The 22012-nt window shown below is 49.7% G+C and overlaps 1 protein-coding gene across 3 annotated transcripts in view; it reads left to right on the top strand.

Annotated features, from left to right (window-relative positions):
* Positions 1-22012, top strand: part of MPPED1 (metallophosphoesterase domain containing 1) — a 74282-nt gene that overhangs the window by 27832 nt on the left and 24438 nt on the right. The window lies entirely within an intron of this gene.

Genomic DNA, 22012 nt, shown 5'->3' with positions numbered 1-22012 from the left:
CTCCCCTCTCTGTCACCCTCCGCTCTGTCCCCAGCAGCGTGTGCGAGGCCCTGCTTTTGTCTTATTCCTTCTGCTGTAACTTTCTGAGCCCCATGGTTCCCTCCTTGTCTCACCACACTTGACCGTGACCTCGCCCCACTTACAATGCTTCATGCTCTGTACTTGCCATGCAACGTGCCTCCTGACCCCTGCTGGGCTGTGGAGTGGCGTGGCGTGGCGTGGGGGGCATCCCCCATTTTCGGTACCAGGTGCAGAGACAGTACCTGGCTGGCCCCACTCGTGGAGAACAGGACAGTAGCTGGCTTCCCCCAGCCATCGCCAGCGTGCTCCCTAGGCCACAGAGACTTCCCACTGTCAGGCAGCCCAGGGTCGGGGCAGAGTGGGGGCTCCTGGCCGTGGCCGACTTCCCCAAGGCTGTAGGCTGCTCAGGCTCTGCAGGGTCAGGCCTCACCCCGATCCGTGGTCAGGACCGCAGCCTCTTCGCCGGAGCAGGGCGTGGAGCACCGAAGTCAGGTTTCCTGGGGCCCACTTCTGGCTCAGCCTCTCACCCGCCAGTGGACCTCGCTTTCACCCCACTGAGTGTCCAAATGCCAGAAAGCGTGACGTGTGGACCGTGTGTTACCTAAGACCTTTCTGGTGCCCCAGGTCCCCATTCTTCCTGGCCTCTCGGCCCTGGGTAGGTCAGTGAGGGTCTGCCTCTCCTGCTGGGCTGTGACCGTGGGAGGACAGGGGAAGGCTCCACACTCACCCCAGTCCATACATGTCTTAGGAGCCCCCTACATTCCCCGGCTCGGTGTTGGAGGCTCAGGGATGACCGCAACGTGTGGAGTCCCTGCCCGAGGGGCCTGGGGATGGATGCAGGGCAGGTTATAAAGATTAAGTAAAGAGGATCCTTTTGGTGATTAGATCAGTAAATCAGGCGAACAAACAGGGAAGGTGATAGTGCCTGGGGCAGGGGTTCATCTGACATGAGGTGGTCTCAGAAGGGCCACGAGACTGAGCCCAGTGGGCGAGGAGGCCCAGGCCTGTTGACCAGCAGCCTGCTCCTGGAATGAGGAGGTAGATTTTATTTTATTTATTTTTTTAAGATTTTATTTGTTTATTTGACAGTCAGAGATCACAAGTAGGCAGAGAGAGAGGAGGAAGCAGGCTCCCTGCTGAACAGAGAGCCCAATGTGGGGCTTGATCCCAGGACCCTGGGATCATGGCCTGAGCTGAAGGCAGAGGCTTAACCCACTGAGCTACCCAGGTGCCCCAAATTGTTAAGGAGGCCATTGGGGCTGAGTCAGGAGAGGGATACAGTCTGACTCAGTGTTTCAAAAGTCTCCTTTGGCTGCTGGGTGGAGCTGGGCTGTGACAGGCAGGGAGGACTCTGGGCACTGGGAAAGGCTGCACAGGTGTGGGGAGCTGGGACTGGCCCTGGGGGACGCAGAGCTCGGGGCAGGCTTTGGCTGCAGTTTAGAGGCGAGAGCAACAGCATTTGCTGCTGGGAGGTACGGGTGGAGGGTGCCGGGGATCGCTGGCCTGGCGTGAGGCAGGCACTCCACGAGGAGAGAAATTTGTATAAGGCGGGCACGTCAATCAAAATGTTCAGCCAACTCCTTTTGCTTTTTGGTGTTTTTAATGTTTTTAAGATCTTGCCGTGGTCCTCACTGAGTATCTCCAGTAGGATCTGAAGTGGATCCTGGTTCATTGGCTCGTTAGTCGGGCACCATGGCCTGATTCAGACCTTTCCAGAAACATGCAGTTCTCGCAAAGACTCGAGATGGAGTATTTAATACAAAAATTTTCTTGGACTTCGGTCCTCATGTCATTGCTGGCAACTTTCTGCTCAGGAGCTGGTCGGCATTCAAGGATTTTGGTTGCAGGTAGCGCAGGGGCCAACGAGATAAGCAGGTGCTCGCCTAGGTGCAAGTGACAAATGGGTGAACGGTACCACCGAGATTGGGTGTTCACTTAAAAAATTAAACTTCTACATACATAAACAAATTCTGCACACAGCCAAAGTGTGTTTTAGGGGCTAAAAGAGAGAAAATTACTTTCTAATAAAGATGGAAAAAAAGTCTAGAATTCTAAGTTGTGGTCCCGTGATTTTGGGGGGCTATAATTATGGGAGTTTCATATTAATGTGTACGCCCCTTGAAAGGTGTGTTTAAACACTAATTACTCTTTTAAAAAAAGATTTCATTTGTTTATATATTTTAGAGAGAGGGAGAGAGACCAAGGGAGGGGCAGAGGAGGAGGGAGAGGGAGAGAGAGAATCTCAAGCAGACTCTGGGTTGATATTGATCTCACGACCCTGAGATCATGACTTGAGCCAAAATTTAGAGTCAGACGCTCAACCAGCTGAGCCATCCAGGCGCCAAGTACTAATTATTTATTTACAACAGAATGATTTTGGAGATGAATGAGACCCACTGGCGTGTGTATTTTTGCGTGAGTGTTTCAAACATGTTTTGCAAGATTATTATCCTAAAAATTTCTGCCTTAAGTTAAAAACAAAAACAACAAAATTTATGTTTGCACAAGGTTCAGATGCCTATCTCTGAAAGGCCTGGGCTCTCGGGAAGTTCTTTGTTTTATTTTATTTTTGAGGATTTTTTTTCCTTGCTTATCTATATCCCATTCTGTGCCGAACATTTGAGATGCTTTATAAAAACAATAAGAATAGTGAAATGGTAGAATATCAAGGATAAATGAAAAGCCAAGATTAAAAAAAGAAAGAAAGAAATTAGAGTAGTTCAGATGGAAGGCCCAGGGCTACCTGGACCCTATGAGTTGGAAATCAGAGTCTGAGCTTCCTGGGGGCCAAAGTGAAAAGGGAGATGCATTTGACAATGGCTTTTGCTTTGGGGGGAGGAAGTGTGTAAGTCCCTCTGACTGATCCATCCCGTGTGCATGCTGGGTGTCTGTCTCATTGGTCTGGGAGTGTCTTGAACACCAGATTGTGCCCCTGTCTTTTCTATGCAGGACGATCTTGGTAAAGATTTTTGTATTTGGACAATAACAAGGAATATTTGTTTGATGTTTCCCAATGTATTAAACCTGTCCATTTCTGGCATTCGCTGTGTACTCACCCCCCTTCGGATTGACTGAAGTTTCTTTTTTTCCCCTCTACTGGTTTGGAAATTTTACATTCTTTTTCAATTTGTTTAGTGGTTACTCATAAATTTTTAATATGCATCAGACTTAACTCAGTCTAAAATTAATCAACACCTCCATTCTTCCCCGAAGGTCCCTGGAATGCACCCACCCCATCTGCTTGATGCCATCTTATATATCTTTGCTGCCTGGTGTCTCACTTCTAATTTGGTTTTAAGCCTGCCCTGAAGTAGGTATCATCATGATTATTAATAATAATTGTTTCCAGTTTGTACTTGATTGTTTACTCAACGTATGTTTGCTGGGCACTTGTTACGGTGCTGGGCATGATTCTGGGCACTGGGGATGCAGTCGTGCATAAACAGAAGACGGGCCAAGGACAAAGAGAACGCTGGGGTATTGGAAAATCAGGATAAGGGGTCAAGACAGGACCTTCTGATGAGGTGACATTTGAGCAAAGACCTGAATGGGGGGAGCCAGTTAGGGACCTGCTGGGCAGAGGCAACAGCTCTGAGTCAGCGGTGCTGGTGACACCTTTGAGGACCCCCGGACAGGCACCCAGTTGGATTGCCATGGAGGGCTTGAGCGAGTGAGTGGGGGAAGCAGAGGCCGGATGGGGGAATGGGAACCAAGTAAGGAAGGTCAGGTGGCTTCACGTAGAAGTGTCACTTGAGGGAGACCTTGACATTTGGGCCACGTTTGGTCAAATGAAGGGTGGATTCAGGTCTTCCAGCTTGAAGAGGCAGGCTAACCAAGGGTCTGAAGCTGGAGCTCTGCCTTGCCATGGTTTGCAATCGTTCACTTACTCTGCAAACATTTATCGAGGACCTGTCTTGTCCTAGACCGTGTGCTAGGTGCTGAGGATATAGTAGGTAGCAAAACAAACAAGACTTTTACTAAAGAGACATATACATTAGGAAACACCATGGCATGATGGAGACAAGGTGAAATGGTAGCCTGTGACCAAGTTAGACCCATCTAGGTTTAACTCAGAGCTCACCTGCCTACCAGGTGTGAGACCATGGGCAGGTGACTTACCTGCCCTGGGTCTCAGGTCCCCATCTGTACGGTGGATGCCCCCAGGCTGGTGGTTGTGTAGAGGAGGGATGTCATATTAATAACCACATGGGATCAGAGCTTTTGCGGGGCTTCCCTCCATGACTGTCCTCTTCACCCTGTAGGGCATGTGTTATTCGAGACTGTAGAACCATTGGAGGAAATGGTTGGTTGGTAGAGAAATACTGGCTTGATCCTTCAAGAGTTGGGAAAGCAAGATTTTCTTGCTGGTGTGCTTCTTTTTCTTTTTCTTTTTCTTTTTTTTCCTACCAACGTGGAGAGATGTGTTCGGATGTGAAATAAGCCTGTGGGTTTTTTTTTAAATGTCATTTCCACGCTGGACTTCATTCCAAAACAGGAATAGTCAACAGCCAGAACATCCTGGCTAGCACAGCAATGAAATATTCTGTCCCCGTGTGCACACAAACTTCTGAAATGTCTGGAAGATCCCACCATTTCCCTGTCCACATCTTCCCCCGCCTGCCTCCTGCACCTGGACTCGGCACAGACTTTATCAGAAGCTCTGTGTCTGGTTTGGTTTGGAGATTGTGATCACCACTTAAAGAGGGTGTGGAAACCGCTCTGTCCCATTGCTGCTGTTTTATCAAGCTGCCTCTGCTGAGTGGGGTGTCTTCTCTCCTGGTCTCTTGCATCATCCTTACAGCCTTCTCAGACCTCAGGTGCATGAGAATCCCCTGGAGGGGGAGTCTTGTTCAAATCTGGATCCTAGTTTGGCAGGCCTGGGTTGGGCTGGAGATTTTACATTTCTTATAAGCTCCCAGGTGGCTAGTAGAAGCCCTAGACCAGTGCTGTCCAGACCAGTAACCACCTGCCTCATGTGGGTATCGAGCACTTAAAATGTGGTCAGTGTGACCAAGAAGCTGACTTTTGTGTTTTATTTCACTGTAATTAATTTTGAAATTAAAGAGCTGCAGGGGGTTAATCACTCTTATATGGGATGACACAGCTAGACAGCCCCTTGAGATGTCTGCCGTTAATGTCTCTGCAGATGAAGAAGCCAAGCTCAGTCTGGTGAAAAGCTTGCCCAAGATCGTACAGTAAATAAAAGTGGAATCAGGATTATAATCCAAGGTCTATGCTCTTTCTTAAATTTTTATTATTTTTTTAATACCTAAGAAGATTTTTTTTTTTTAATGTGGAAACTTCCCCTATGTATCCAGAAGATCCTGGCCTTTTTGAATAGCAAATTTATGACCAGGAGTACAGGGCCAATCAAACAAAGTGATGGGTAAGTTGCTGACAAGATAGGAGAATTTGTCCAATACCCTACATTTCATATTCAAAAAACACATCTTGCTACAAAGCCTCATTTCCAAGTCTCGGAGCTTAACAATAATGACTTCCTCTGGATGGCCATTTACAGTTTAAAAGCACTTTCCAGTTTAAAGGTGCTTTCATGTTGTTTCCTTATTTCTCCCTCGCAACAAGAAGCCTGGGTTCTTTGTAACGTTGTCCCCAATTTACAGATGAGAAGACTGAGACCCAGTGCAGGGATGTGGTTTCCTGGGGGTGACCTAGTTCCTGGCTTTCAGATGTCACCGTCTCACAGAGACGTTCTCCGGATTGGTCAGCTGTCCCACCCTGAAGCTTCCTGTCAGGCTCACCCGGCTTTATTTGTTCCATATCCATTATCCCCACCTGACCTGGTATGTAATTGTTTATTCCTTTATTGCCAATATCCCACAAAGGTCTCCTTCTCTGAGGTAGGGATGCTGTTGGTTTCATGCATACCTGCACTTCAGCACCACGGACAGCGCCAGCCCCAAGGAGACATTCTTCTTATTACTTATAATTTATTATTTATACTTATACTTATTTATACTAATAAAACTTATTACTTATAAATTAAATCGAATTTCTTACATGAGAGAGGAGCCAGTGGGAAGGAAGCCGCCTTTGGAGCAGCAGGTGTACTCCCTTCCCAGCCCTGCCTGTCCACATGCCAAGGCTGCTGGGTGGCCTTGAGATAATCATTACTCTTATGACTCAGTGTTTTCATCTATAAGTGGGGTACCAAGTGGGGTAATACACTTTCTTTGTGGAACTATTGTGAGGAACTGCATAAGACATTGCTGTTGGGATCCTACTTAACTGAGCATGTGGCTCTGGAGAGACTGGCCTCGGTTTTCTCATCTGTAAAAGAGATCTAACATTGACCGAGCTCAATGAGGCAGGGGGAGATCTGGGCTCAGCATGGGGCCTGGCATGGGATACAAATATAATAAATTCAGCTACTATTTCTGTTGTGGCTGTTTTATGAATGCATCTAAAGTGCCCAGCACAAAGTAGATGCCAAGCTGATGGCAGCTTTAATTATTATTATTAATATCATCCAAAGATGTCTTCTTTTTTTTTTTTCCTACAGTTATTTAAAAGTTAGGATTTGGTTCTTTGAAATTTGTTTTAAAAAGAAAGCAGATTTTTTTAAGTGTATAGGTTTGCTTTTTTGATTTCTCTTAAGAAGAAGATGAATTTCACACCTTTCCGAGTGTACACAATGCAAATGAAGATCTGAGACTCACCGAAGGCCGTTTGGAGCTAATTCTGGGCTGGTTTGACAACTACAACACTGAAGGGGAAGCATTGAGCTGACAGAGTGGGGCTTTCTTGGGTAATGTCCCAACCTCTCAAAATAGTCACTTTCCAGACTACCATTGTCGTATTGGAATTCTAAAGAATTTTTCGTTCATTGATACAACTGTGGCCCCTCCCCCCTTAGCACTCTTCACTGGTTCCCTGCTGTGTCTGGGGTGAAGTCCAGACCTTTGCATGATAGCTGGGGCCCCCTGTGCATGTTATCCCAACTGTCCCTCCCAGGCCTGCTTCCACCCTCCTTTGTCGGCCCTGGGCTTCTAAGCAATTCCCAAACACTTAGCAGGTGGATTTTTCCACCTCCAAGCCTTTCCTTGTGTGGGGTGCGTGCTAGGAGGATGGACTTACCTTGTCTGCATGGGAGTTCTACTCATCCCTGATACCTAGTTGTATGACTGTATCTCTCATCCACCGTTTCAGAGCCCCTCCCTTACTCCTGGTCAGGGAAAGGAAAGCTAGTGTTGTATCTTCCGTAGGATGTTGTGCACTCCCACTACAGATCCCAAACTGCTTGCCTGTGTCTATCCCATACTAGGGGGCAGGAGAAGGGGCTGTGTCGGGACCTCCCTGTTCCCAGTTCTCAGCACTTATGAGAGCCAAGGAAAAGGACTGTGGAATAAAGGGATGGGTACACAGGGGTGCAAGATGATTTTACTTCAGTGGATCCTAACATCTAAAATGTCTTTTTAGCTTTGAAATGGTGGGTTTTACAAAGAAACATTTTAAAAATAGGAAGCCATGGTCTTAATCATTTTTGAATACTTATTTCTGTGGCTACTCCAAAAAACATCACTTTGGGCTATATTTTCTCCTCTTTAAAAGAGTTTGTAACCAGAAGGCACCTGTGAAACCTTTTGGAAAAATATTCAGTAACACAAGGGCTAAGGTATCTGACCCTGTAACCCTGTAACCCTGCCTCTCCAGGGCTGTCAAACCCTAGGAGAAATCCATGCTGGGAGCTTTCTGGGGAGGTACGAGCAGGTGTGGGCTTCCTGTCCTGAAGCTTCTCAGCTAGGACCTTTTGATGTGGGGGTGGGGGGTAGGAGTTGGTCAAGGGGCCGAGGCTCTAGATGGCCACTTAGTGCCTTTCCACCTCAAAACCACAATGACCTGTGAAGTTCTAAAATCATTTACCTCCACAATTAGGATGATTGGTCTCCAGGGTTCTAAGATTTTAAAAGAGCATTTCTAGGATTCTAAGGTCCCAGGAGCCTATGGTTCTATGAGCTCAAAATTCTAGTTGTCTGGGAGTCAAGTCCTTAGTTTTCTTTTTCTGAGATTTTTAAAAAATTTAAATTGTGGTAAAATATACATGACATTTATCATTTTAACTTCTTGTAAAATGTACATTTCAGTGGCCTCAAGCACATTCACAGTGTAGTGCAACCATCACCACCCCCCGTCTCCAGAACTTTTTCGTCTCGTAAAACCAAAGCTCCATCCCTATTAAACTATACATCGCTATATCCTCTCCCCTACCTGCCGGCAGCCATCATCTTACTTCCTATCTCTATGAATTCAATTACTCAAAGGACCTCATAGAAGTAGAATCGTATAGTATTTGTTCTTTGGTGACTGGTTTATTTCGTTGAGCGTATCATCACGGTGCACACATGTTTGGGAATGAATGTCCTTTTTTTAAGGCCGAGTAATATTCCATTGTATGGATGTACCGTATTGTGTTTATCTGGTCTTCTGTTGGTGGATGCTTGAGTTGTTTCCACCTTTTAGCTGTTGTGAATAATGCTGCTGTGAACATGGGTGGACAAATTTCTCTTGGAGACCCTGCTTTCTGTTCTTTGGGGCATATACCCAGAAGTGGAACTGCTGGGTTGTATGCTGGTTCTATGTTTAATTTTTCAAGGAATTTCTGTACTGTTTTCCATAGTGGCTATTTCATTTGACATTTCTACCAACAGTGCACAAGGGTTCACATTTCTCCACAAGCTTGGCAACACTCATTGTTTTCTGGGTTTTTGATAACAGCCATTCTAATAGGTGTGAGATGGTATCTGGCTGTGTTTTGATTTGCATTTCTGTGATGATGAGTGATGTTTGAACATCTTATGTGCTCATTGGCTATTTGTATATCTTCCTTGGAGAAGTGTTTATTTAAGTCCTTTGTCTACCTTTTCCTTGTTGAATTGCAGAGTTCTTAAAATATGTTCTGGTATTAACCCCATATCCGAAATTTAATTTGCAAATATTTCCCCCCTTTTTGTGGGATGACTTTTTACTCTATTGATGGTGTCCTTCGATACACCGAAGATTTTAATTTAGAAGTATCTTTTTCTCTTGTTGTCTGCACTTTTGGTATTATATTCGAGAAATCAATTGCCAAATCTAATGTCGTGAAGATTTGCCCCTATGTTTTCTTTTAAGAATTTTGTAGTTTTAGCTCTTTCTTTTAGGTCTTTGTTCCATTTTGAGTTAATTTTTGTATGTGGTATATGGTAAGTGTTCAACTTCATTCTTCTGCATGCAGATAGTTAGTTTTCCCAGATCTGTGTGTTAAGAATATTATCCTTTCCTCCGTTGAATTGTCTTGGCACCTTTGTTAAAAATGATTTGATCATATAATTTTGGCTCAGGTCATGATCTCAGGACTGTGAGATCAAGCCCTATGTCAGGCTCCATGCTGGGCATGGAGCCTGCTTTTAAGGTTTTTTTAAATCCCTCTCCCTCTGCCCCTCCCTCTCTTCTCCCTCTCTTTGGCCATACATGTGAAGATTTATTTTGGGGCTCTCTCTTCTCTTCCATTGATCACCATCTGTATCTAGGCCAGTACCATCCTGGTCAATTACCATAGATTTTTCGTTAGTCTTGAAATCATAAAGTGTTTGACCTCCAACTTTGTGTTTCTTTTTCAAGATTATTTTGGCTATTTGGTGCCCCTTTAGATTCCATATGAATTTTGGCATGGGTTTTCTTTTTTTTTTTTTTAAAGATTTTATTTATTTATTTGACAGAGAGAGATCACAAGTAGACAGAGAGGCAGGCAGAGAGAGAGAGAGGGAAGCAGGCTCCCTGCTGGGCAGAGAGAGAGAGAGAGGGAAGCAGGCTCCTGCCAAGCAGAAAGCCTGATGCGGGACTCAATCCCAGGACCCCGAGATCATGACCTGAGCCGAAGGCAGCGGCTTAACCCACTGAGCCACCCAGGCGCCCCTGGCATGGGTTTTCTATTTCTGCAAGAAACATCATTGGGATTTTGGTAGGGATTGCATTGCATCTGGAGATTGCTTTGGGTAGTATTGATATCTTAACAATATGAACCCTCCCAATCCATGAACATGGGATGTCTTTTCATTTATCAGCAAATGGTTTGTAGTTTTCAATATACAGATTTTTTTGCCTCTTTGGTTAAGCTTATTCCTAAGTATTCTGTTCTTTTTGATGCTATTGCAAATGGCATTATTTTTAGATTGATTTTAGTGTGTGGAAACACAACTGAGTGCTTTGCATATTGATTTTGTATCCTGCTCCTTTGCTGAATTCATTCAATTTGTTCTAAGATCTATACTGTTTTAAAAACAGTCTTCAAAAAAAAAAAAAAACAGTCTTCAAAAGCTGTTTATAAGAGCCACAAGATCTTCTCAAAAGTATTATGTTATTTAAAATAAAATCATTTGGAATTCCTCGTAACAGGAAAGATCTGGTAAGGACAGAAATATATGGCAACAATTTTTTTTGTTTGTTTTTTTGAGGAATGTTAGTAAAACAAACAAACAAAAAAACCTCTGGCACATGCCATAAGTGTTGGTTGTGACAGAGAGGCGGAAGTCATGGGCTTCAGCTCAAAGAGGTCTGAGTTCAGATTCCCACTTCCCTGCTTATCAGTTGTATAGTTATGTAACCTCACTGAGCCCCACTATTTATCTATAGCTTTCAAACATGCTTCCCATTTTGCAAGATTGTTATTTTGAGAGTTAAAAATAGGGCATGAGGGAGCCTCTCTCAGGATCTCAGCAGGGGACACCTGTAATATCATTAATGTCTACCTGACCAGCCCAGGTGAGGATATGCTTGCCCGGATCACCTGCGTTTGAACCTGGCTGCCAGAGTAATCCCGGCATGTAGATGCTCAGAATATTGGAGGTACCAACCAGTTAAGGTTTTCTGCCTTTTTTGTCTTTCAGTTGGTCTTAGGTGTGCCTTGGTTTGATTTGGGTCTAGGTTTTGAACAACAGGCCATTGCAAACGGGGGTTTGCAAGTGAGAGGTCAGGCTACCCCTGGAGAGAATTAGGAAGTGGGCAAGGAACCCCTGGCCTCCTGTTGCCTTCTTCTTATTTAAGTTTTATTTGCATTAAAGTAATATGTATACATAGTCACAATAGGATAAGAGGCTTTTGATGAAACCAGCAGTCCTCTCCCCAGCCCCCTCCTTAGTCCTGATTCCCATTCCCCATGTAATCCTGGTAGCTTTTATTACCAGGGTGTCTCTACGTAACAACCTTATATGACTATCTTCTATTTTCCAATTTTAGATGTTACTCCTAATTTCTTACAATTAAAAATGTAGATTTAGAGATACAGCCTCTCCATCCATCTACACATATCTCTTCTCCTGCCTTTTTAATACTGTTCTAAGACAGTTTTAGGTTAAATATTCATTGCGCGACTTGTGTTTCGTAAAGTAGTCAGTCGTTTTGTGTGCTTGCTTGTTTTCTGTGTACCCATCATGGTTCATTCCTGTGTCCTGCAGAGGTTTTGTGTTTTGTTTTTTTAAGGAATATTTATTAGAGAGAATATGAGTGGAGGGGAGGGGCAGAGGGAGAGGGAGAAGCAGGCTTTCTGCTGAGCAGAGAGGTTGATGTGAGCTCGATCCCAAGACCCTGAGATTATGACCTGAGCTGAAGGCAGCTGCTTAACCACTGAACCACCCAGGCACTGACCACCCCACCCACCGCCCCGCCACAGTGTGATGAGCTGTGCTAAGCCATCTTCTGGTTCCTTTTTCTCATTTTCCCTTGAGCCTCTGACCCCAGGTGGTCTGGACTATTGATCCTACATACAGCCATCATCCTGGAGTCTCTGCCCATCTTCCATCCTGGAGGCCCTGGTTCCTGCACCCCGTGGCTTCCTTCTTCTTGGTTTACTCCCTCATTTTGGTGGAACACACCCTCCAGTAGTCTTCTGAGAAAGAGTGCAGTAGACAAGGTAGGCAAAGTAGGCAAAATTGCATGTCAGGAAAAGTCCTTACTCTGTCCTCAATCTTGAGTGATCATCTGCCTAGCTATAGAATTCCAGGGCCACACCCCATTTTCCCTCAGGATTTGGAAGGCAGTGCTCCAAAAATGTTCTCATCGCTTTGGGTGTAGCCAGGGAGAACCTCACTCTTGTTTGCTTACCTCTCTCTTAGTGTCTGAGCTCTCTTGTTTCTGGGCAGTGTGCCTTGGGTGTGAGTCTTTTTTCATTCATCTTTCTGGGCACTTGGGCAACCTTTTTCATGGTGCAAACTTTGCCTTTTGATCCTGGAACATTTTCTCATATTCTTATATTTTTAAAAGTTTCCCTCTTCTCTTTTATCTGTGACATCTCCTTCTACAACCCATACAATTGATTTTTGTGTCTTTTCTCGCCTGGCACTCATGTCATTGTCTTTTTGTTTCAGTCTCTGAGAGGTTTTCTTAACTTTATCTTCCCACTCTTTAACCAAATTTTTAAAATGCTGCTACGATTGTATTTCTTTTGTGAAGAGCACCCTGCTAGAATTTCATGGGTGCAATCGCTTCTATTATCTCACCGAGGGTGTTAATTATGTATTAAGTTATTTCTCCCGCATCAGTCCCATTTTCTCCAATTTCCTTTCTTCTGCTTGTTTTGGTCTCTGAGTCCATGTTCAGCCTGGAGGTTTCCCTCCCAGCTCTGAGGATCCTGTGTGTTTGTGCATTTGTGTGTGCGTGTGTGTGTGTGTGTGTGTGTGTGTGTGTGTGTGTGTAGGGGGCAGCTTGCCATGATGGGGACCTGGCCATCTCCTTGGCAGAACCCCCTATATCTGTTTCTGTAGGTTTTCCCTCCTGGCCCTGTTTTTCTCCCCAGAGAGGGGTTCCCCGTTTGCAAGCCTGGCTCCCAGGAATTGCAAGCTGAGTGAGGAAGGGACCTGGGGTCTCCAAAGTCACCATGTTTATGCTTTCACTGTATCTTCCTCTGGTTCAGCCCCCACCTTGCTGCCCATCCTCCCTCTGGTCTGATGGTCCCTAACCAGGGTTCTTTGGAGCTGATATTTTCCCTTGAAACGAAACCCCCTTCTTCTGTGGAGACTAGCGGGAAAGGGCCTGGTTCCCTGAATGGTTGTGATGGGGGAGGGGTCCAGACCCACCTGCTCATACAGGTTCTAGGTCAGACCACATACCTGGGTCTGAGCCACCCGGGGCCTCTGGCCAAAGCTGTTTTGGCTTCCTGTAACACCCCCTCCCGCAACCCTTCCCTTCTCCTCTCCCAACCCTCTCCTAAGGCTTTGGTTTCAGTTTTTTCTGCTCAGCGCAGCCAGTCCACTCATCCATCCCTCCAGCTCCCAAACCTTTGTCCTTGGAGGGCCATGCCTTTCTGATGGCTTTACTGTTGATGTCCTGGGATGTCAGCAACAAGTAGAGGGACGTGGGCTTTCAGATGCCATTTCAGCAGAAGTGCCCTTTGGGTCCCACTGTCTAACCCTATGACGCCACCAGTGGAAGCCCCCACACCAGCATTACTCGCACTCATACCTGGAAGGTCTCAGAGAGCTGAAAGTGCTCCCAGAAGGTGAAGACCTGCGCGTCACCTCCTCGTGGAACACGGGGTAACACAGCTCACAGCTTCTGGCGGCCGCCACCTGACGGGCTGGTCGTGTCTTAATGACCATTGGTCCCATTCATAGCAATTAGCTTCACCTTCCAGAACATCCTTCGAGGACTGGTTGGGCGACCTTCGGTGGGTCATTGACCCTTCTGACCTTCATCATCTGTCCTGCTGGGTGATATTACCTTGTGGATTCAGAGAATGTGTGTGATGACCCAGGGTTGGGCACGAAAGAGGAATCGGGCAGGTCCCAGAAGGGTGCCCAGGCTGGTGGGGGAAGCAAGAGCATTGGCTGGGCAGGCTGGAGCCCTGATCTGGTTGGGTGAGGGATAGCATTTGTAGCAGGCGTCTTGGAGGAGGCGGCCTTTGGGCTGACTGTGTAGGGTGAGTGGAACCGGAGTGCCTCAAACAGAAGGGCAGGGAGGGGTCCCAGGTGGAGGGAAGAACAGGAGAAAAAGACAGGAGGCCTCCAGCGGCTGAGGCAGCATGGACAGGGCAGGGCAGGGATGGGCATGTTGTGCAAGGCGAGGTCAGAGCACCAACAGGGCCTGGCCCAGAGGGGGCGCCATAACCCCAAGCGCTGAATGTGACCAGCCTGGCCCCGACCTGAGGCCCCAGGTCTTTCCTGAACACATTTGCGCACGCATGTCCTTCCGGGCTGTGGCTTCCTGGGAGGTTCCTACGAAATCTTTCTGGCTGCATCTGGCCTTCTTTTCGGGAGGAGGGATGCAGAGACGTTTTGGTTGTCCCCTTGAGCCTAAAGTCACTCTGCAGTGGTAGTTGGCTCAGGCATTTAAAGATGATTAGGACTGAATGTTCCTGTTTTTAAAACATTTCCCAGGAAAAACAAATGGTTGAAAGTTAAACATTTTGGCTATTAGGATGGAGCAGAAGAAAGATTGCATTTGCCTTTTAAATATGGGCACCGGCGCTGAGTCGGGAATCCAGAACCCTCTGGTGCTGGACCGCGGGCCAGGCGGGGAAGGTGGCAGGCCCTGCCCGCAGGTCGGTGTGGGGTCTGCTGTCCCAGGACGGGTCCTTCCCACCCCGGGTGTCTGCACACCCAGCTCTGGGCAGGTTGACCTACCAGCAGACCCCAGGCGGGTGACCTCATCTCCCTAGCCCCCTGTCCTCATCTTCGTCTTCCCAGCTAACATTTCCGGACTGGATCAGCTCTCATCCAGGTTGAAGCCACATGCCTGTAACTTTCCGTATTCTGATGCTCTGACATCTTGAGGCCTTGCTGAGCCTGGAGGCACGGCCTCTCCCAGGGTTAACCAGTTCTAGAGAGAGTAAAAGGACCGACCTCTGACAATGCCTTTCCTATACAAACCAACCCGCCCAGAGCCTCTGCCTACAACCCTACCCCTCTCCTTTATAGGCTCTCTGGCTCTCAGCTTCTACCTGGGCTCCTAGTCGCCCCAGGCACCCAGGCACCCAACAGGTGGGGGCAGCCCCTGGGCCCCCGAATCTGCCAGAATTGTCTAGCCTAGCCAGTCCTAAACTCGCTTACCCTGCCTCCCTGTCTTGTCCCTTGGAAACCACAACAAGGCTCTGGTCCAGGTTTCTTCTTCACTCCCTCTGCCTCCTGACCCACTCTGGCTTCCCCATGTGGCCAGTAGGGCCCTGAATGCCGCCTGTGTCTAGGGATCTGGAAGTATAAACTCCTGGATTCGTGACAGCCATTTCCATGTCTGTGCGTCTTACTCAGACCTGAGTGAAACAAATTCTGGGGGAAGTACAGAACCGGCGCTTTGCAATCTTCCTAGCGTGCTCCTGGCAAGAGCCCGAAATCCTTCTTACAGACAAAGACACTGAAGCTCAGAGAAATGAGTTTTCACCCCAGGCCAATCAGCCAGTAGGTGGAAATAGGATTCAGGCTATTTTGGGCTCCATGGTGAGCCCCTCTATGGCTAGACTTCCTCTTACCTGGGGAGCTGTGGGAATCTAGAAACATTGACTGTAAAATGTAAATTGCCTATGACACTGCCTTGCTCACATCAATGCTCACATCAGGACAACAGAAGACAAATTTTGCAGGCACAGCCACTGTGCGTGTTCCTGTCCCCGGGCTCTAGCCACTGGCCCAGGCATGCGTCTTCAGACCTCTCCTGCCTGTTCCGTCTTCACGCGGAAATCCACATCCCCCGGCGCTGTCGGCCGCGTCCTGTGTTTGTGCTTGGCTGTGCAAGTCCATCCCAAGCACTAATGCACCGGAGCTGCATTGAAACCCACTGGGGGCTCAAAGCAGAGTCGTGGGGCTTGCTCCATCCCAGTGTGATTCTAGACCATGCGCCGTACCCAGAGCCTGCTAATGTGAGTCTCCCAGACACTAGCAAGTGTTTAAACACAGAACTGTCAAAGATGTACTAAAAATGCAATCAGAGATCGTTACGCCGTCTCTTTATTCCATCCCCCTCTGCTGTGTTTTGTGAGATGGGAATGGGCGGGAAAAGCCATAAGTGGGCATTTTCCTGATTGTCGCTGCATTTAGAGAACACTAAAACTCTGCCGGGCTCCACGCGTCGCTCCGGGAATGGCATAGATTATAGAGAAGCTGCACAGATCTTGTTGAATTTAACGGATTATGCAGTTTGGAGGCAGCACTTTCTTTCTGTTCGATGGGATGGATATGCATGAGCGATAAAGAATTGTAGCCCTTCGGAAGGAGATTAATCTTGGAAGTGCAAGTAGCAGAGGTTTGCATTCCTGTCCCTCTGTGAGCCCGGAACGCTGTGCACACTTGCTGCCTTGTGGCATCCGTATGTGGATGCGTGTCTATTAGGATATATACGGCAAGTGGAAAGTTCAAACGCTATGGTCATCCTCTACGACTCAGCTGACTCTGCCTAATGGTCCTTTTACCACCAACAAATCCATGGCTAGCAAATGCCAGGAACTCAGATAATCTGGTGGAAAAGAAAGGAAGCGTTTAGGGAGAGGGTCTGAGCGTTGCAGAATATACAGGTAGGACAACACCCAGCATTCTGGAAGCAGGGCTGGTTTCCTTGAGGACTTGGGGCTTCTCAAGGATCAGGTTGGGAGATCAGCCACCCAGCCCAGGACCTAACCAGCCTGTCACGCCCATCCTTAGCTCCTCCCACCTGTCCTCCTCTCTTTCCAGTCCACAGCTCATCAGGCATGTCCCGGGAGGGGTGGTGTGGCCGCTGTCCAGCACTCCCGAGGCGGCAAAGCAGGGGTTCACGTCCCGGCTCTCCACTGTCTCGCTGTGTGACCTCAGGCAGTTCCGACCCCTCTCTGGTCTCCAGTTTCCCCCGTCGTTTGCTCTGTGGTGTGGATGGAACCCCTGTTTGCCACTTCTGGGACTGAACTCATGGCCGAGTCTTATTCATCAAGGTGTCCCTGACCGTGTCTCTCTAGGGTCTGGAACAGGGGCTGGGGGATGGTATTACAATGGGGCCCAGCCTCCAGGAAGAAAGCGAGTTTCTGGTTTGATGGGATTTTTTAGGTGGGCTGACTGGATTCTTTGCTTCTGAGGGGCCGACGAGGGGAGGTGCGTAAGAAAAAACACGGGGACCCATCTGTCCCCTCTCTCAGCTTCACCTGCTGCAGAAAAGTCCCTCTGCCAGGGTTCAGGCCCTTCAGGCACTTTGTCAGTCAGGTGCTTCCCTCACGTACTGGGTGGCTCCCCTGCAGGCCAGCCCGCTTCCCTGCCACCGGGAGGACAAAGGGAACAGCGTTAATTTCGTCTGTGTGCTGAAGACTTTGCGTTCATCTCATCTGTTTACCCACAAAGTCCCTACCAGTTACCCAGTCACCAAGGTCCACAAACTCTCCCCAGTTTCGCGGCACAGAGAGAGGCAGGGGGAAGGCAGAAGCCAGGCAAGAAAGCCTGTGCTGGTTGCTCAGGGGGCATTTTATCCACAGTCAAGCTGGTAAGAGTTGCAGGATCATGGGAGCACCTGGAAGCTAAGGTAGACTTAGGCTGTAACAACAGAGGTAGCAGTCCTAGAATAGAGGAGGGGACTTCTCGACACCACTCCAGGATGGTCAGTCCATTCCAGAGCTTTAGTTCCGGCTCCCTGACTCCCACTTGGGAGAGAGCAGGTCTGATCGGAGAAGATTCAAAGATGGACATTCAGGGTTAGGGGGCGGGGAGGGACATGGGTCTGAAAACATGCCCTGCTGGGACAGTTGGAGAAATGGTTTGGGGGAAAGATGAGGGGACCCAAGAGTTGGAGGTTGGTTGGTGCAAAGAAGACAGGCAGAGTTATCCCAGGATGGATGGATTGATTAATAAATGTATTCACCATCTCTCCCCATCCATCCATTCATCCATAATCTGTCCATCTCTGTCCATCCATCCTCCAACCCGCCACCCACCCACACACTCACTGGGAGGCAGTGGGCACGATGGTTTGGGGTGCCAGTTCTGGATGAGTTTGATGAGGCCAAGCCCCAAGGTCTAAAGTGCCCAGTGCCGTCTGCGGTTACCAGTCCCCTCATTAGTGAATTGTGTAAACTTGAGTAACTTCTCTGAGCCTTGCTTTTCCCAGATGGAAAATGGGGATAGTTCTACTTTGGTGCCTGTGACGGTTATACACAGCTGGCGAGTTGCCAGGTCCAAGTGACCATCCAGAGAGGTATGTCGTGGTTGGACGTCCAGCTCAGAGGGGCGCGGTGCCGGACCCTTGATGTGTTTGCCTATGGACATGCCCGCTGCCTCTGAGCCACGTGGCACCTGCTTCTCAGGGAGAGCCCAGACGGTATTTGAGGGTATCAGGCATCAGGTTGTTGTTCCTGTCTACACCTGGCTTTGTGTACAGGAGCCTTGACCTCCATCCACTCCTCCCTGGGAGGGAAGAAGCCTCAGTTCCCTCCTCTGCGGAGGTGGGAGGAGCGGGGCAGATCCGGCCGCTTCGTGCTCCCTCCCCAGTCCCCGGTAGTCGGGAGCTGCAGAAATAAGTGGAACCGTACAGTTGGAGTCATTTATTAATTAGCTTAAGTAACACCCCCAGTCAGAGACAGGACGTAAATACATTAGTGTGGCTCCCCCCACCAGGGCGGGGCTCAGACTGGGACAGACGGGTGATGTGAAGTCGAAATGCAGAGTCAGAGCTGGAAGGCAGTGAGCAGAGGCCACCCCTCGTCCCCCGATTACAGTGTGGGAAGGGGCTCAGCGAGGGCTCCCAGCTGACTCCGTGGCTTGGAGGCCTTGAAGGAGTCAGAGTCGCTGACCCGGAGATGCGGGATCGGTTGGACCAATGTCCAGCGGCCCCACCCCTGCTCACCTGCTGTGGGACCTGGGCAGGTTCCTGGCCTGAAAGCCTCATGTCTCCAGCTACAGAGCTTGTCTTGGAGAGTTCCATGGGGACTGGAGGGGCCGGCCTTTATCCAGGGTGGCTGGCCCGACGATGGGGTCCAAGAGATGGCAGTCTTCTCTGGGGTGACCTCCATGATCCTTCCCCAGATGCTCAGGCCCCCGCAAAATTCCTCCCTCCCCTCCGGCAGCCAGAGCAGGGCCTCTGAGGGCTTCTCTGCTTCATGTCACCCTGTGATGCTGTTGGTGGCTTTATTTGCCAGATTTCTCCTGGGACCTGCCAAGGATGGGACGAGTCAAGCAAACACATCTAGTCCTGTACCCTGCAGCTCTCTGGCTCAGTTTGGGGAACAGGCAGGTGCTCTGGGCCGGGCCCAGCAGGGTAGGCACGTTGGGGAGGCAGAGGGCCTGGAGAGCCCAAACTGGCAGCACCGAGGGGTGGGGGCCTGCTGGGAGTGGGCAGTTCCTCAAAATGAGGGACGTGGGTTGGGTGTGGGTACTAGGGACAGGTGGGGAGTGGGGCAAACAGCTTCCTGTCTGAGGGAGGCACAGATACTCAGCCCTTGTCTAGGCTGGGAGCATGAAATTTTACAATTGATTGATCAATTTTTAGAAAACAAAGAATGGCATTTTGTGGGGGGGGACTTTTTGCATTTTTTACACTGGCAACCAGACTCAAATAGAAAAGTTATGCCAGGGGCGCCTGGGTGGCTCGGTGGGTTAAAGCCTCTGCCTTCGGCCCGGGTCATGATCCTAGGTCCTGGGATCGAGCCCCGCATCGGGCTCTCTGCTCGGCAGGGAGCCTGCTTCCTTCTCCTCTCTCTCTCTCTCTCTCTCTCTCTGTCTACTTGTGATCTCTCTCTGTCAAATAAATAAATAAAATCTTTAAAAAACAAACAAAAAAAACCAAACAAACAAAAAAAAAAGAAAAGTTATGCCAAACAAAATGTGCCTGTGGGTAGGTCTGGTCTGCAAGTGGTGGCCCAGAGAAGCTGACACTGTGGATAGCAAGGGCTGTGCGTCTCTGTTCAGTGTCTTCCGAAACCCCGGAGCGGTTTGGAGGGGTAGGTGCGCTTCTGCCTGCTTTATAGCGGGGAAACCGAGGCAACCACCTGGTGAGAGGCCGAGCTGGGTCTGGGGCCCCGGCCATAGAGCTTGTCATTGTCTCGGGGCTCCGAGAATGGATAAATGCCAAGGAGGAGAAAACCCTCTTTTCTCAAACCTGCGAAGGATTCTGGGGCGCCTGGAGAGGCACCGTGGGCAAGATTATGGTTTTCCGCCAGTTTTTGGGAAAACTTCTGTCTTGCTCCCTTCCCCACTCCGGGGCCGGGCTGGGACTCAGACGGCCCCCGGGCAGCCGTTTGGCACAGCTGCAGAGCTCAAGACCAGACAGGATGTGTAGGTCCTGGTTTCAGGGGTGGGGCCAGGGCGGGAAGAGAGAAGGTTCCGACTACAGGTGGACTCTTCTGTTCCCTTGCAATCTGAATACAACAGTCGTAGTTACGGGCCCCAAACATTGTTGTGTTATTGTGTATCATTCTCATGACTTACTGTTGCCCACAAGGCTCGCCCTGCCTCTTCCCGGAGCTCTCACAGGGCCAGGAAAAGCACACTTCTTCCTGCAGCGCCTGTTGGGAGCCAAGTCTGACCACGCGTCTGTCCCATCCGATCCGATATTGTGGGCATCAGGACTCAGTAAGGCACAGGGTCCTTAGAAGTTAGGGCATTTCTGGAATTAGGTTCTCGACAGAACACTCACGGGGCAGAAGATCCAGAGTTTCATGTCACAGGCCAGGGCGGGAAGGCCCGGCTCTTCCTGGACTGTGTTCCCCTGGGGAGCCGGTCACGGGGCAGGGGCTCTGTGAAGCCCAAGGGGCCAGAAAGGTCCGTAGCCCCCAGGAAGGGGCATTCTCCGGGCATACCCGCCTTGATCAGAGGGGAAACTGAGGCTCAGAAAGGTTGAGTGACTTGCTCATTTGGGAGGTGACGGAGCTGGGATTGGAACCGACTGAACACTTGCCAGGCGTCAGGACAGCGCCTGCGTCCTGGCCTTGTGGGGGGCACTTTCCTGGGCTCTCCCCGAGCCGGTGGAACGTGTTAGGGTCTCATAGAACTGGCTCGGAGTCCAGCTCCGCCACCTCTAGACCGTGTATCCTCCCGCTTGTCGTAAGCTAGCTTCCCGAGCCTCCGTTTCTACCTCGGCGCTGTGGAGATGCGAGTGCTCGGCTCAGCACCTGGACAGAGGGACTCCAGGAGCCCTTGGGGACCACGGGAACTGGCGTTTACGCTGAAGCATTTGGGACCAGAGAAGCGACTTTCTTGCTGAAACAGGTGCCTGGTAAAGCTTCGTGTCCCTGTACTGGCTCTTACAGAAACCAGAGTTCAGGTCATTTAGAAGTTCCATCGGGGGCCACAACGACTCTCCTGTCCAAGGCCCACGCTGGGCTGGCATGTGCCCACACCATGCTTGCCAGAGCCACCAGGGCCCGCCCTGCCCAGAAGGGGGCCAGGTGAAGGGCTTGGGCCTGCGGGGTGACTCACCTTCAACGTTACATTTTTCATCCAAATCGGGGCCCACGGGCACCATCATGATTTTTTCCCAGGCCCAGAGAACCCGGCGATTGAGGCTGGTGGGCGATGGGGAGGCAGAGATCCGAACCTGGGGTCAGGCTGGCTCCTGGGGGCCAGTGGGAGCCGGGGCTGGGGGTGGAGGTTTACTGAGTCCGAGGGGCTGTGGTCGTTGGTCATGGGGCTGGCGGCCACGCTGGAGCCCGGCCTACAGCCGGTCAGGCGGGAAGCAGCTCCCACCCCTGCTCAGGGTGTCTCTGCAAGCTGAAGGCAGCAGAGGAAGAAAGGGAAGGAAGTGTGGTGTGGGAGAACGGCCGGGGCTCTGCACCGAGCCAGGCTGGGAGGACCTGCGGCTGGTCCAGCCTGTGGTCTGCGTACACAGCTTTGTTCGGGTCGCACTTGGCTTGGACAGTCAAGGTTGGGCCCTTCCCCAAGTGGGGGGTCTCCAGAGGTTTCTGGAGGTTTCACGGGCTCTGCAAGGAACTTGTGCTTCCTGCTGGAGCGTGCAGGCTCCCGAGTCAGACCCCCTGTGTGGTCCGTGGCCTGAGACAGTGAGGCTGGGGACCACGCCTGGAGGTCCGGGGCGGGGTCTCCTTTCAGGGGAAAAGCAGCCC

Source organism: Meles meles, chromosome 7 (genome assembly GCF_922984935.1).
Source record: "Meles meles chromosome 7, mMelMel3.1 paternal haplotype, whole genome shotgun sequence".
Classification (NCBI taxonomy): domain Eukaryota; kingdom Metazoa; phylum Chordata; class Mammalia; order Carnivora; family Mustelidae; genus Meles; species Meles meles.
This window is presented reverse-complemented; position numbering and strand designations above follow the sequence as displayed.